We start from the raw sequence: 11,180 nt of genomic DNA on the forward strand, positions 1-11,180 counted from the left end.
TTTTGTAAGCAAGTGTTTTTAAGTGAGGTGAAAATTGGTGGCACGCAAGACAAATCAGACTCCTGAAAGGTACAGTAGTCTGGAAAGGTTGACAGCCACAGACATAACCTAACATACCACAGCCAAAGACTTACACCTATATTAAGAACTTGAGGATGCAAAAATGAGCACAAAGAAGAATTGTACCTGCCAGGAGGGGCTCTAGAAAATGCCCCTGATATGAAATCCCTAAAGGAGTATGCCTGAGTGCAATTGCAATTGTCACTATTATTTATTACTTGTGTTACCACAGCATCTAGCAGCCCAGTCATGGACCTGGACTCCATTATGCTGGGCTCTATATAAACACTGAACCAAAATATGGTCCCTGCCCCAATGTGCTTCCAGTGTAAGTTTTCACCCAGTATTGTCTCCAGAAAAGGACCAGTACATACCAGTTCTCTACATTGACTTATTACTCCAGTCATAAGCAGAATCCAGAGACAAGCCTTTTCCTAGCAGCAGTCTATTACTGTTCAACACTATAGCAGCAACTTGCTCTGAATATAAGGGAAACAACCTCTGGCTCAAAAAGGATAGGGGAAGAGAAGGATGAAGAGGTTAACAAGGAGCAGCAAGTATGGCAAGTATATATGCAAGATGTACCAAAATATCCTGAATCCTATGAGTTAACAATGGCATCTTGAAAAGTAACTCAACTTATTTCTTATTATTTTCATTCTACTTCACTACACCACCCATTCCTTATAAATGTAACTGAACTTACAGTCACAACTGCCTAGAGACCATACAACATGTGGTAACTGCTTGGTCCTTAATACAACCATGCATGTATGACAGCTATGAAGGAGGGGAAGAAGTAACTTTGCTGGTACAGTAGCTTAGGTGTATAAATAGGATTTAGAACCTTAATTTTAGACTGCATAATTTCAACAGTATGTGAGTTATCAGGAAATAAATATCTTGGCAGAAACAGGAAAGCAATCACAATTCCCTGTTCGAACCAATAAACAATACTGCCTTCCTATTGACAGGTTATGTAAATAATGAAAATAAAATTTTTGCCATAGATACTTGTATAAGCTTAGTAGGAACCATTCCTCTATTTATAAATGAAACACACGCACAAAAAAGCAGGAAATTCTGGAAGTTTAACAGTATTATATTGATTTACGCACCTGCTGATTAAGCAGCTAAATATGAATTTGGATTATTTATGTTAGGCAACTATTTTTGAACATGTTCACCCCTTTGTGCCTCAGTAAAAGGAGTATAGTAATAACACCTACCTACCTTACGGGAATGTTATTCTTTATTATCTATAAAATACATGAGATGAAAGAGGCTAGATAACTATAACAACATGTTATAAGAGTATAACTTAAAAATGTATACCACACAATAGTAATACAATTTGGCATTATAAAAATCCCCACTTTGATTCATAGTGCTTCTTAAGAAGGTCTTTATGGAAATAAAGATGTATGAACATTTCCTTAATATTTTGTCAAGTATAAACATGTTACCAAAATAATCAAAAGTCATGAAGATACTTTCTTGTCAATATTAGATGGTTTCTAGTATAACCGATTTTAATTGCATTTAATTTTTTAAAATATTTAAATTTAACTAGATCTGCTACAATCTTCCATCATCCATTCTGAAGAATCAATCACGTTATAGTATAAAATGCAATCACTAGAATAAAAGGTGAACATTTCGGATCCTCATATTTCACAGAACATCTGCTAGGGAATAGGAAAGCTGCTCTTTATAATAGGCAACAAAGTGTAGCAAGCTGGGTTAATAGAGCTACATATGGCGGTAATGAAATAACTGTTGTTCTGAGCAGCTTTGAATACGTGTATCACCACTGAAGATAAATGGGTTAACAAAACTGTTGTCTGTGTATATATGTTTCAGTCCCCTAGGGATGCCACATCTAGGATTTGGCCTCAGGATCTCTGGCACTGTAGTCAAGAGCCCTAACAGTAGACCATTACAATTATCAGTAACAACACAGAAAAGGCAGATGTGTTCAACTCTGCATGTTGGGGAACAATGGATGATGTAGTCATATCACATAATAATACTCTTTCCATTCCACTAATGTCGGAGGAGGATGTTAAACAGCAGCTACTAAAGTTAGCCTTTTCAATCCGCAGATGTGAGGTTTGGACTTTGTAACTTGGCCAGATGCCTGAACCATGGAAGACTCAGCTAGAGGCAGATGGTTAGCAGGAGGTGCTGGGGACGATACCTCCTTGCAGCATCAGACCCTGACACAAGGGGCACTATACCACCTTACACACGCCAAGCAGAGATTCCATTGACATGGGTGGGTCTTAGTCCTCTGTGACAGAGTGACCCAGATGCACTGAGTGATCCATCCGAGTGAGGATTTAGGCCACTATTGGAGAAGAGTGCGACCAGGAGGCAAAAGAAAGTGATTTTGGTGGAGTTGTCATTAGCCCCAGTATTTTTTTCTTATGCCTTGAATTTTAATTTAACTTCTGCTGTAAACTCTTTGGCTTCAGGAGTTCTTCTATCTATTTTTACCGCATCTTACCATATGTCCTATGAGTACCTCTCTGAAGCGGTTATCTGTTAGTCTGTTTTCCAGAATCTCAGGGGTGGTTTTTTTTGGGGGGGGGAGGGCGGTAAAATAAAAGTCTCTGGCTCTTACAGTTGTGAAGAGAACCTCAAAAATGTGTCCCAAGTGTATCTGCAGAGAGCCTGGAGCAATAGCTCTAAGAAGTGTGCCCTGGCTGATTCACCTCAGTCAAGTGTTAACTCAGATGCCCAGTGATGATAATTTAAATGTCAACATTGTCAACTAGTTCACTCTTCATGTGAGAAATGAGAAGAGGAGTCACAGAAATGAAAAAAAAATTACTGGGAGTAAATCTCATTTTGGTGATACAAGTAGGTGGCATATGGAAGATACCTTCACTTATTTTCCTCAATCAAGGAGCCCAAGTCTAAGGAGCCTAGCAGAGCCCATGGACATGAAGAAGCCCTTCTATTGAGGAGCCAGGCTCAGGAAGTGCAGTGGAGTTCAGAGATCATAAATATATTTTGAACATCTACACAATCCACTGTTAGTAGTGTCCCATTTTGTTGACACACCTTGGGAAGGGAAGCTTATTTTGTCGGCAGAGCATTGAAGAATACCACCTATCTGATCTTTGCCAAGACACTAGGGCCCTGAACTTGATTGGGATGTGCATGCACTACCACAATTTAAATAGCAATTATACCAACAGTACACTAAGGAGGCATAATTTGACATACCCCAAAGCACAGTAGCATGCTAATTCAAATGCAAGAGGCAGCTAATGGCAGAAGACTATAAGAAAGTAAGAGGGAATCCCTGTAGACTCCAAACAGGAATGAGAAATGAAACCAGACCTCCACCTGACTCCCAGTTTAGTACTTTAACCATAAGACCATACTTCCTATCTAGCATTATTTCATATAGCAAAAAAATGCTTTATCTAAACGACTGTTGAGAAGCAGAAAGAGAAAGAGAGTGTTTTTTCCTCCACCGGAATAATATCCACAAATCTTTCATTAATGGGAATCATCATATATTACACCATTCAATTGATGCTCCTTTAATAAGAGTAAAATCTTGATTACACACACCTAGTAAAGGTATGTTAAGTTTCCTAACATGAGTTAGCCAGTAACACAGAAATAGAGATATTTTGTAATAATTTTATAATGAAAATACTTTGGGTTGGAAGGAAGTGCTTGGGTTTGAGGTGAGCATTTTCAGCTGTCAGCCACCTATTAAGCAAACAGGAATTATTCAATGATTCACAGCTTTTACATATTACTACTGGAGTGCCAACATAATATCTGTAAAAAATGTGTTCTTTTCATTCTGAACACTGTATTTGGGTGGTTGATATGATTAAATTATGCTGAAAAAATTGCCATATGGTACAACTCTCTATTAGGAATATATTAGACTAATACAATATGTTACATTAGAACTGTTGCAATAACACTAACAACAGATTGCAATTTCATATGTGCTTATCAAGTAGAAGCTGTTTGTTAGCAAAGCAGGCTTGCTCTTTTAAATCCTTAAAAATAAATTATCAAACCCTAGGTGGCCACTAACCCTCTTAATTCAAATTATTTCAAAAGAATGACTTCTAATAGCCACCCATAATATTAAGCACATCAATTATTCATTCAGAACCTTTGTGATACATCTGTAATTTTTAGGATTTATGAAGGGACAAGTGGAAAGCAGCCACATCAGAATCTATCATTCAAATATTGCATGAAGTACTAAATAATCATTTTGTTCCCCTTTGAAGTGGACTCTCTGGACTGTAATTTGCCTGTAATTGTTTGCACATTTTGATCTCCCAAATGAATATAGTATAAGATTTATAATGAGCCTACCTCCACCTACTCTTGAAATTTAAGAGAGACTATAATAGCAGCTGCCAGGTTTTTAATAAATATGAAACATAATCAAAGTATCCATTTTCCTCTATGATTTCACAGGGCCACCTGCAGTGTGCTGTATCTATGTTCAGTGTAGAATACAGTGGCTGTAAGTAGAGATTTAGACAGTGTCCCCTCAAAGACTGGAGGGCCTGAGGTTAGCCAGCCCTGATTACTAAGGAGCCACACCTGGGTATGGATCAGGTGATTCCACTATGAAGAGCACCAGGAAGGAGGAAAAAAGCTCAAAGTACAGGAGACTCTCAGCAAAGAAGACTCTGTGATCGGGAGAGTTTGGAGGCCAGAGCCAGACTTCTGGCCAGGTAAAGCCTATAAGTAGGTGTTGAATGAGATGAGGGAGAACAGACCCTTCAGGAAGAAGGATATAGGTCATGTCCACTTTCAAACAGGTGTAAAGACTTAGTGTTTGTTATGGAGCACCAGGGGAAGAGTTCTGGTCAGGACAGATTTTATTGCCAGCCTGAGTAAAACTGGCAAAGGGTGAATCAAAGGGACCAGGGAGAAGAACAGTCCAAGACACAGAAAGAGAGCTGTGAGGTTCCCTTAGTCAACAGGGAAGGCCTTAAGACCTAACCAGATACTGGAGATTCTGTGCTCGATTAAATAAACTAGAATCCTTGCCCTTCCCAGCCCCTGAAGAGGCAATGTTGTTTAAAATGCTGTGGAATTCTTAAGGGACTCTGAAGCGGGTTGAGAGGGGGCGGAAACAGAGGCTGAATGCTGCAGAGTGACCTCTGGCCATGAGGCAGCTGCCCTGTTATGCCAATGATCGATATAACTGCAGTGGACAAAGTCATCTCCCAAAGCAAAGAGAACATTTTAATTGCATACTTTCACATCTCATTATCAATGCAATTGAGCTGAATAATATTAATGCAGTAAAGCAGTATTCTAATTTATGTTTTATACCATGAAATTATTCCCAGCATAAAAATGTAATTACTTTGCTTTCCCTTATCTTAGTTACAAGAAGATGAAGAACTGGGTATTTAAGAAATAGTTCATGAAAAACAGAACAGACCTTATTTATCATTACTGAAAAGTCAGTAATAACCTTTCACTGCTTTGTAAGTTCTATAGAGCCATATATGTTATAAAATAAACATGAAGGAGAATTCTTCACAGGTGCTTTCTAATTCTCTGGTACAAAATATTATTCCTTTGCCAACTCTGACAATTATATTGTGAATCTCACAATTATTATACTTCTTAAAGCTCTAGCTACTGGGGTCAGGTGGATTTGTGAGAATTCCAGCTTTATCATCAAAATAACAGTAAGTTTCTAACCATCATGGGTGGAGAAAAAAAGCTTGAAAATGTGATCCCAGAGTAATCTAAAAGTTAGAAAACCAGAAGGCAAATAAAAGAACCCCAAGTTTCATTTCTTTAAATCTCATGACTTCTAAATCAATAGCATGAGTTTGAGGGGAGGAGGCTGAGTCACCATTTTTTATGTCTGTTTCTTTGTGTAGTGGAACAGCGAAGACTTTTATTTGACTGCCCCTGTAACTTACACACACACACACACAACTCCACCCAAAAGTGAGAGTCTTCTGGTTTACCTTGTTAAAGGGGAATACAATAGATGTAACACATGAAATACAGACAGAGGTGGTGCTAACCCATTGGGGGCCCTAAACAGGAATATTTTTGCCCCCTCACACACAACAGATACTAAAAAAAGTGAATTGGGGGTCCTAAGCAATTGCTTAATCTGTGAAGTCTAGTGCTGGCACAGAACGGAGACATTTCACACAGAATCCTAACACACTATTGCTCTTAAGCAACAGAAATAGGCTAGAGCTGGGTGAATAAATGATTTTCAGTTTCATGGCAGTTCTGTGGGGGGGAGGGGGAAGAATGGTTCCAGTCAAATCAAATCTAAAGTGTTTAGGAATTTTAGATGAATTGGAAAAAAAAAACATTAAGTCTGTACTAGAATGCAGGTTGGAACCTCTGTCTCTGACATCCTAGGTGAGCGGCTTAACCACTGGGCTCAAGGTTATGGGTGAAGGTGAGGAGAACAGCAGGACCATCACTACCTCCTCCTCCATTGGTTGTTTTATGAATGGCGGAAATCATCCATGTCAAATTCATGATTAGTTTTGAGTCATCCAAAGCTACATTTTTCATCAAATATTGTGTCTGAAATTTCACCCAGCTCTAAAATCCACAAAATATAGATAATATAAAAAACTCAAACATCCTGAATACAATGCCCACCTCTCAGTCACATTCTTGCTCACCTTTCCTTTGGGAGTCCTTCATGGAACCTGAATTCGAGTAGGCAAGGTTCCTCCCTGCCTTGTCAGGCTCCTACTACTTCCCTCATATTAAACTGAAAGCAGCTGAAGACTCCAAATAGGTCAGCAACTGCCCTTCTTAAAATAACCTTCCAGTCCTTCTGTAAGGGGACCTTCTGATCAGCCTCAATGGGTGACCCCTGCCTGGTGAGTTCCCCCCACAATTTCTACCCTGACAAACCAGTTCTCCTGGTTGGGAGCCACCCTATTGTCCAAAATGTTTGTATTTCAATAAAGGACCATCTTAATTTAACAACCTTCTATTGTCAGCCCAGCATAACTACCCTATCAAATGTCAGACTAATATGATGGCAGAGAGACCACACAAAAGGCAACTTGTCCCCATATTCAGAATGGAGTTTGCAGTGTGATAAAAATATAGAGAATATTATCTCACACAGAATTCATAAATTGTACAGATTCCCAAATCATCACACATACATTTATCCTGATGCAATTTCCTAGGAAGCACTAAGTAAACTGGCACAGTGAAAGCCCATGTATTCAGGCTGTACCTTATACACTGTTCAGCACTGAAGTGGTTAACAGCATTGGCGTTTATGTAACTCAGGGAAGAGTTTGAATCCTATTAAATATCCTATAAAGATGAGAGTGGGAAATTTATGGTTACCCTTCCTACTGCCTAATACAGTTTGGTTGCAGACTCATTACTGGATCATACTAGAGAGATTATATGCACAAACGGAAGTAGAGAAGCTTTTTTTAAAAAAAAATATTATATATATGGCAAAACAGATGCCAGAAAATACAGCAAAACCTACAGGAAAATCTTCATTTTACAGATTCCATAGAACTGTGCTGCCTGTGGATTTCCATTGTCCTTGCTGATAAGTGAACAGACTCCCAAACAGGTACCATGTGACATGCACGTCTCTAATTGCCATTTTCTCTGATAACATGTTCAGCTTGTCTTATCTGTCAGCCATATCTCATTATTATTCAGAGGAAATGCTGATTTGTGCAAAAAAGACAAGCTCTGAGTGGAAGATATTTATTCATTGAACATCATGACAGCACGTTGTGTCTCAGCATGTGGGGATTAAAAAAATAAATACAAATTTTTCATCTCTCACACATCCATAGGTGGAAAGTACGTATTTCCTGTATATCTATAAGCTTTTCTAATGAGAATATTTTGTATTTAGAAAAGAAAGGTACACTCTACTGTTAATCATATGATTTTACTTTTCTTTGGCAGGTGCAAGCCAGAGAAGCTGAGCAACTTGTCATCTCTGATCACTGAAAGCTTCTTATTCCTCATGGCTTGCAAAGTTTAGTAAAACACCTTTTTAAATCATCCATTCTCAGTGTTTTATTACTTTTTGATATGGTTTAAGGTGTCAGCTTGATACTTGAAAGATATTATGATTTTGCATTATTGCAAGTGGAATTTGAAAATAATTTCTTCAATTTTACTATTCAGTTTCTGCCTATTTACATGTAATGCACATCAGCAGGAGAGTTTTCTGGCATGATCCTGAATTTTTATCTTAACTATTTCAACCAGAATTGGGGGTGGGAGGGGGAAGTCTGTTAAGAAATGTTAAGTGCAAAGTCAAGCACTGAAAAGTTAGAAAATGTTGGAATTAAGGTTTCCGGTGCACCCTTAATTAGACCCCCGTGTGTGTACTCATTATGACACAATCTTTAGTTACATGATCAAATACTATTTTTCCAAAGAACCCTTCTGGTTCTTTTCACCCTCTTTCCCCACTACTCCTATCCATCCCTGTGCTCTAGCTCCTGCTCCAATCATCTAGGCTCCTCACCATTATACCCTTTGCTGTTATCCTACCTCGCTGCACCCTGGCTCTGTCCTGATTTTCACCTACATGTCCCCAGCCCTCTCTGCTTCTATCCTGCCTACCCCCTTCCATGTCTCTTGCCCCCTTTTACTCTGCTGCTATCTCAACCCTCCCATTCTCTGGCTTCTGCCCTCTGCTCCCACCCAACCCCCTGTCTCCTTATAGCATATTTAGTGTGTAGCATGCATCACAGCTGCTTGTGAGAACTGTTGTATGGCAAGCTGTGGAAGTCTTGGTGTGTGTCACTAGTCCTTATGACTCCCCTGCTTTCACTCTCTGCCATGAGTAGTTCTTCAGTTCACTTGTATGAGACCCTGCTCCTGGCTACAAGTCCTAATATAGCTACTATTTCTATCATTTTCATTTGCTGGATTGTGTTTAAGTACCTGTGTTCTAGCCACACACCCTCTCTTCCACATTTCTCACTCTTTAACATTACTCAGATCAATAACAACACACATTGTTTCATGTTCTCTGTATGTATATATCTTCCTACTGTATTTTCCACTGCATACATCTGATTAAATGGGCTGTAGCCCACAAAAGCTTATGCTCAAATAAATTTGTTAGCCTCCAAGGTGCCACAAGCACTCCTATTCTTTTTACACTCTAGAGAGTTGCTCACATTACTAAACAAGTAAGTGTTACTCATATTTAGTCTAGCTATGTTGAAGCCTCTCTGCACATAATCTAAACCCTAATGTTTTGGGGCTTCCTGCACTTCTTTCAGCAATGCTGTGGTGCCAGCAGGATTAAACCCTATTTGATGCTGCTGCCACATATTGCATCAGCAGTTGTCTTTCATCTACTCTCTCTGTGGAATAGCTCTTGATTTCCTCTCACTGGGAAAAATCTTGAAATTAATTTCCTAAACTTTTTAAAGCCTATGGCCCTCAGAAGTTATCCATATCCAGTGTCCCTTTCAGTAGTCTTTCCCATATAATGATAGGCATGCTGTTATGTGCATTTATTATTATTTTTATTCTGGTAGCACTCACAATGTGCTGGGCACTTTTTTTCTGTCGTACAGAGTCCCAAAATAGTTTGTTTTATTTTGCTTATTTTCTGTGGTACACTTCAGTAATTTCCCCCCTCCCCAGTACCTTATCAAAAAGACCTAAAAAGATCATTTCAGATGAAGAGATCTTCAAAACTTGATCACAAACACACCAATGTGCTACTTTAATACATCAGAAATCTAGATGTTATTAATTAATGAAAATCATCATGAAAAACAGGATTAAAAAGACTGACAGGTATGGAAGAACTCTAGCTCTCAGTACAAATTCCAGGTTGAAGCCATATTCATACTAGTTGAATGACATGGTATGTGCACTGGTAGATGGAGTCCTACTTTACAAGGGGTTAGGACTTTGGTACCTCCATGTACAATGCTACAGTTTGCTTGTGTTACTAGAAATTCTGAAGCTCATGACTGGCCTCGTCTTCTGTTTATACTTTGTATTCTGTATGGACTCCAGTGAAATTTGATTTTGTTGATCTAATGAGCCACTGCCTAAATGAGTATTTAACTGCATGGATGAAATCCCACTTCCAAAGCCAGTCCTCATTTGTTCCTGTTCTCAGATGTAATGATCAGCAGGTGGCTTTTTGATAGGACCACCAAACTGGAAGTGATTTGATTTCCATATGTGGAAAAATAATTTCATTTATTTTGAGTGCAAGTAAAGGATTTTTGTCACCTTGGGAGTGTGCTAATTGAGCCAATTATAACTTGACTCACCTGCCATGATAATAAAATGCCTCACTGAATTCTCTCTACCCTTGCAAGAGAAATTTTTTCTTCCCTTCTATGCATTAGCTCAGTTTGGGACACTTACTGGTTTAATAGATCCACATCTTAAAACTACTGAGATATTGGAGGATGCAAAAAGGGAATTGTTACCAAAACTGATCCTCATAACTGAAGTCTAATTAATAAAAGGCCAGGACCTGTTGTGGATTATGTAAGCACCATTCTTCATGCTCTCCCCAGATTATTAAAAATATACTTGAAGGTAGATTGAAGAAAAACAAAGCTGATAAGAAAAAAAACAAAACAGTTACAGTTTCATATGAGATTTTATGCATTGTCCCTCTGTTCTCTCAATTTGTATCCCTTTCTTTATCTGTATTTATAGTCAGTGTTTAATTTAGGGCCTAATTGTCCTCCCAGTGAAGCAAATGGGAGGAATTTTTTCCATTGACTACCAAGGGAGAAGATAAGGCCCTTTAGCTTGAAGACTTTTTTGAGCATCCTGTAAACAGCATGTAAGCTTATAGAATGCAACTGTAGGCAACAATCAACCAAATCCACATGGATTGTTTTGGTTCCTTAGATGCTCAGGTAATGGTAGCCATGAGTGCTTTGTGTTCCATCTTCACCTAGTGAGACAGAAACCACTATTTCTTTTGGATACAGAACCTCATTGCATTCATCTATGCCTTTCTTCTTTCATCAATAGATTGCTATGCACTCTATCCAACCCTGAACTTTGAGGCTATATGGAAGCTAAAGCTAGTGAAGAACAAGGCTGCCATCTCAGTAATTAGTAAAAATAAG

This window comes from Gopherus evgoodei, chromosome 5 (assembly GCF_007399415.2).
Source record: "Gopherus evgoodei ecotype Sinaloan lineage chromosome 5, rGopEvg1_v1.p, whole genome shotgun sequence".
NCBI lineage: Eukaryota > Metazoa > Chordata > Testudines > Testudinidae > Gopherus > Gopherus evgoodei.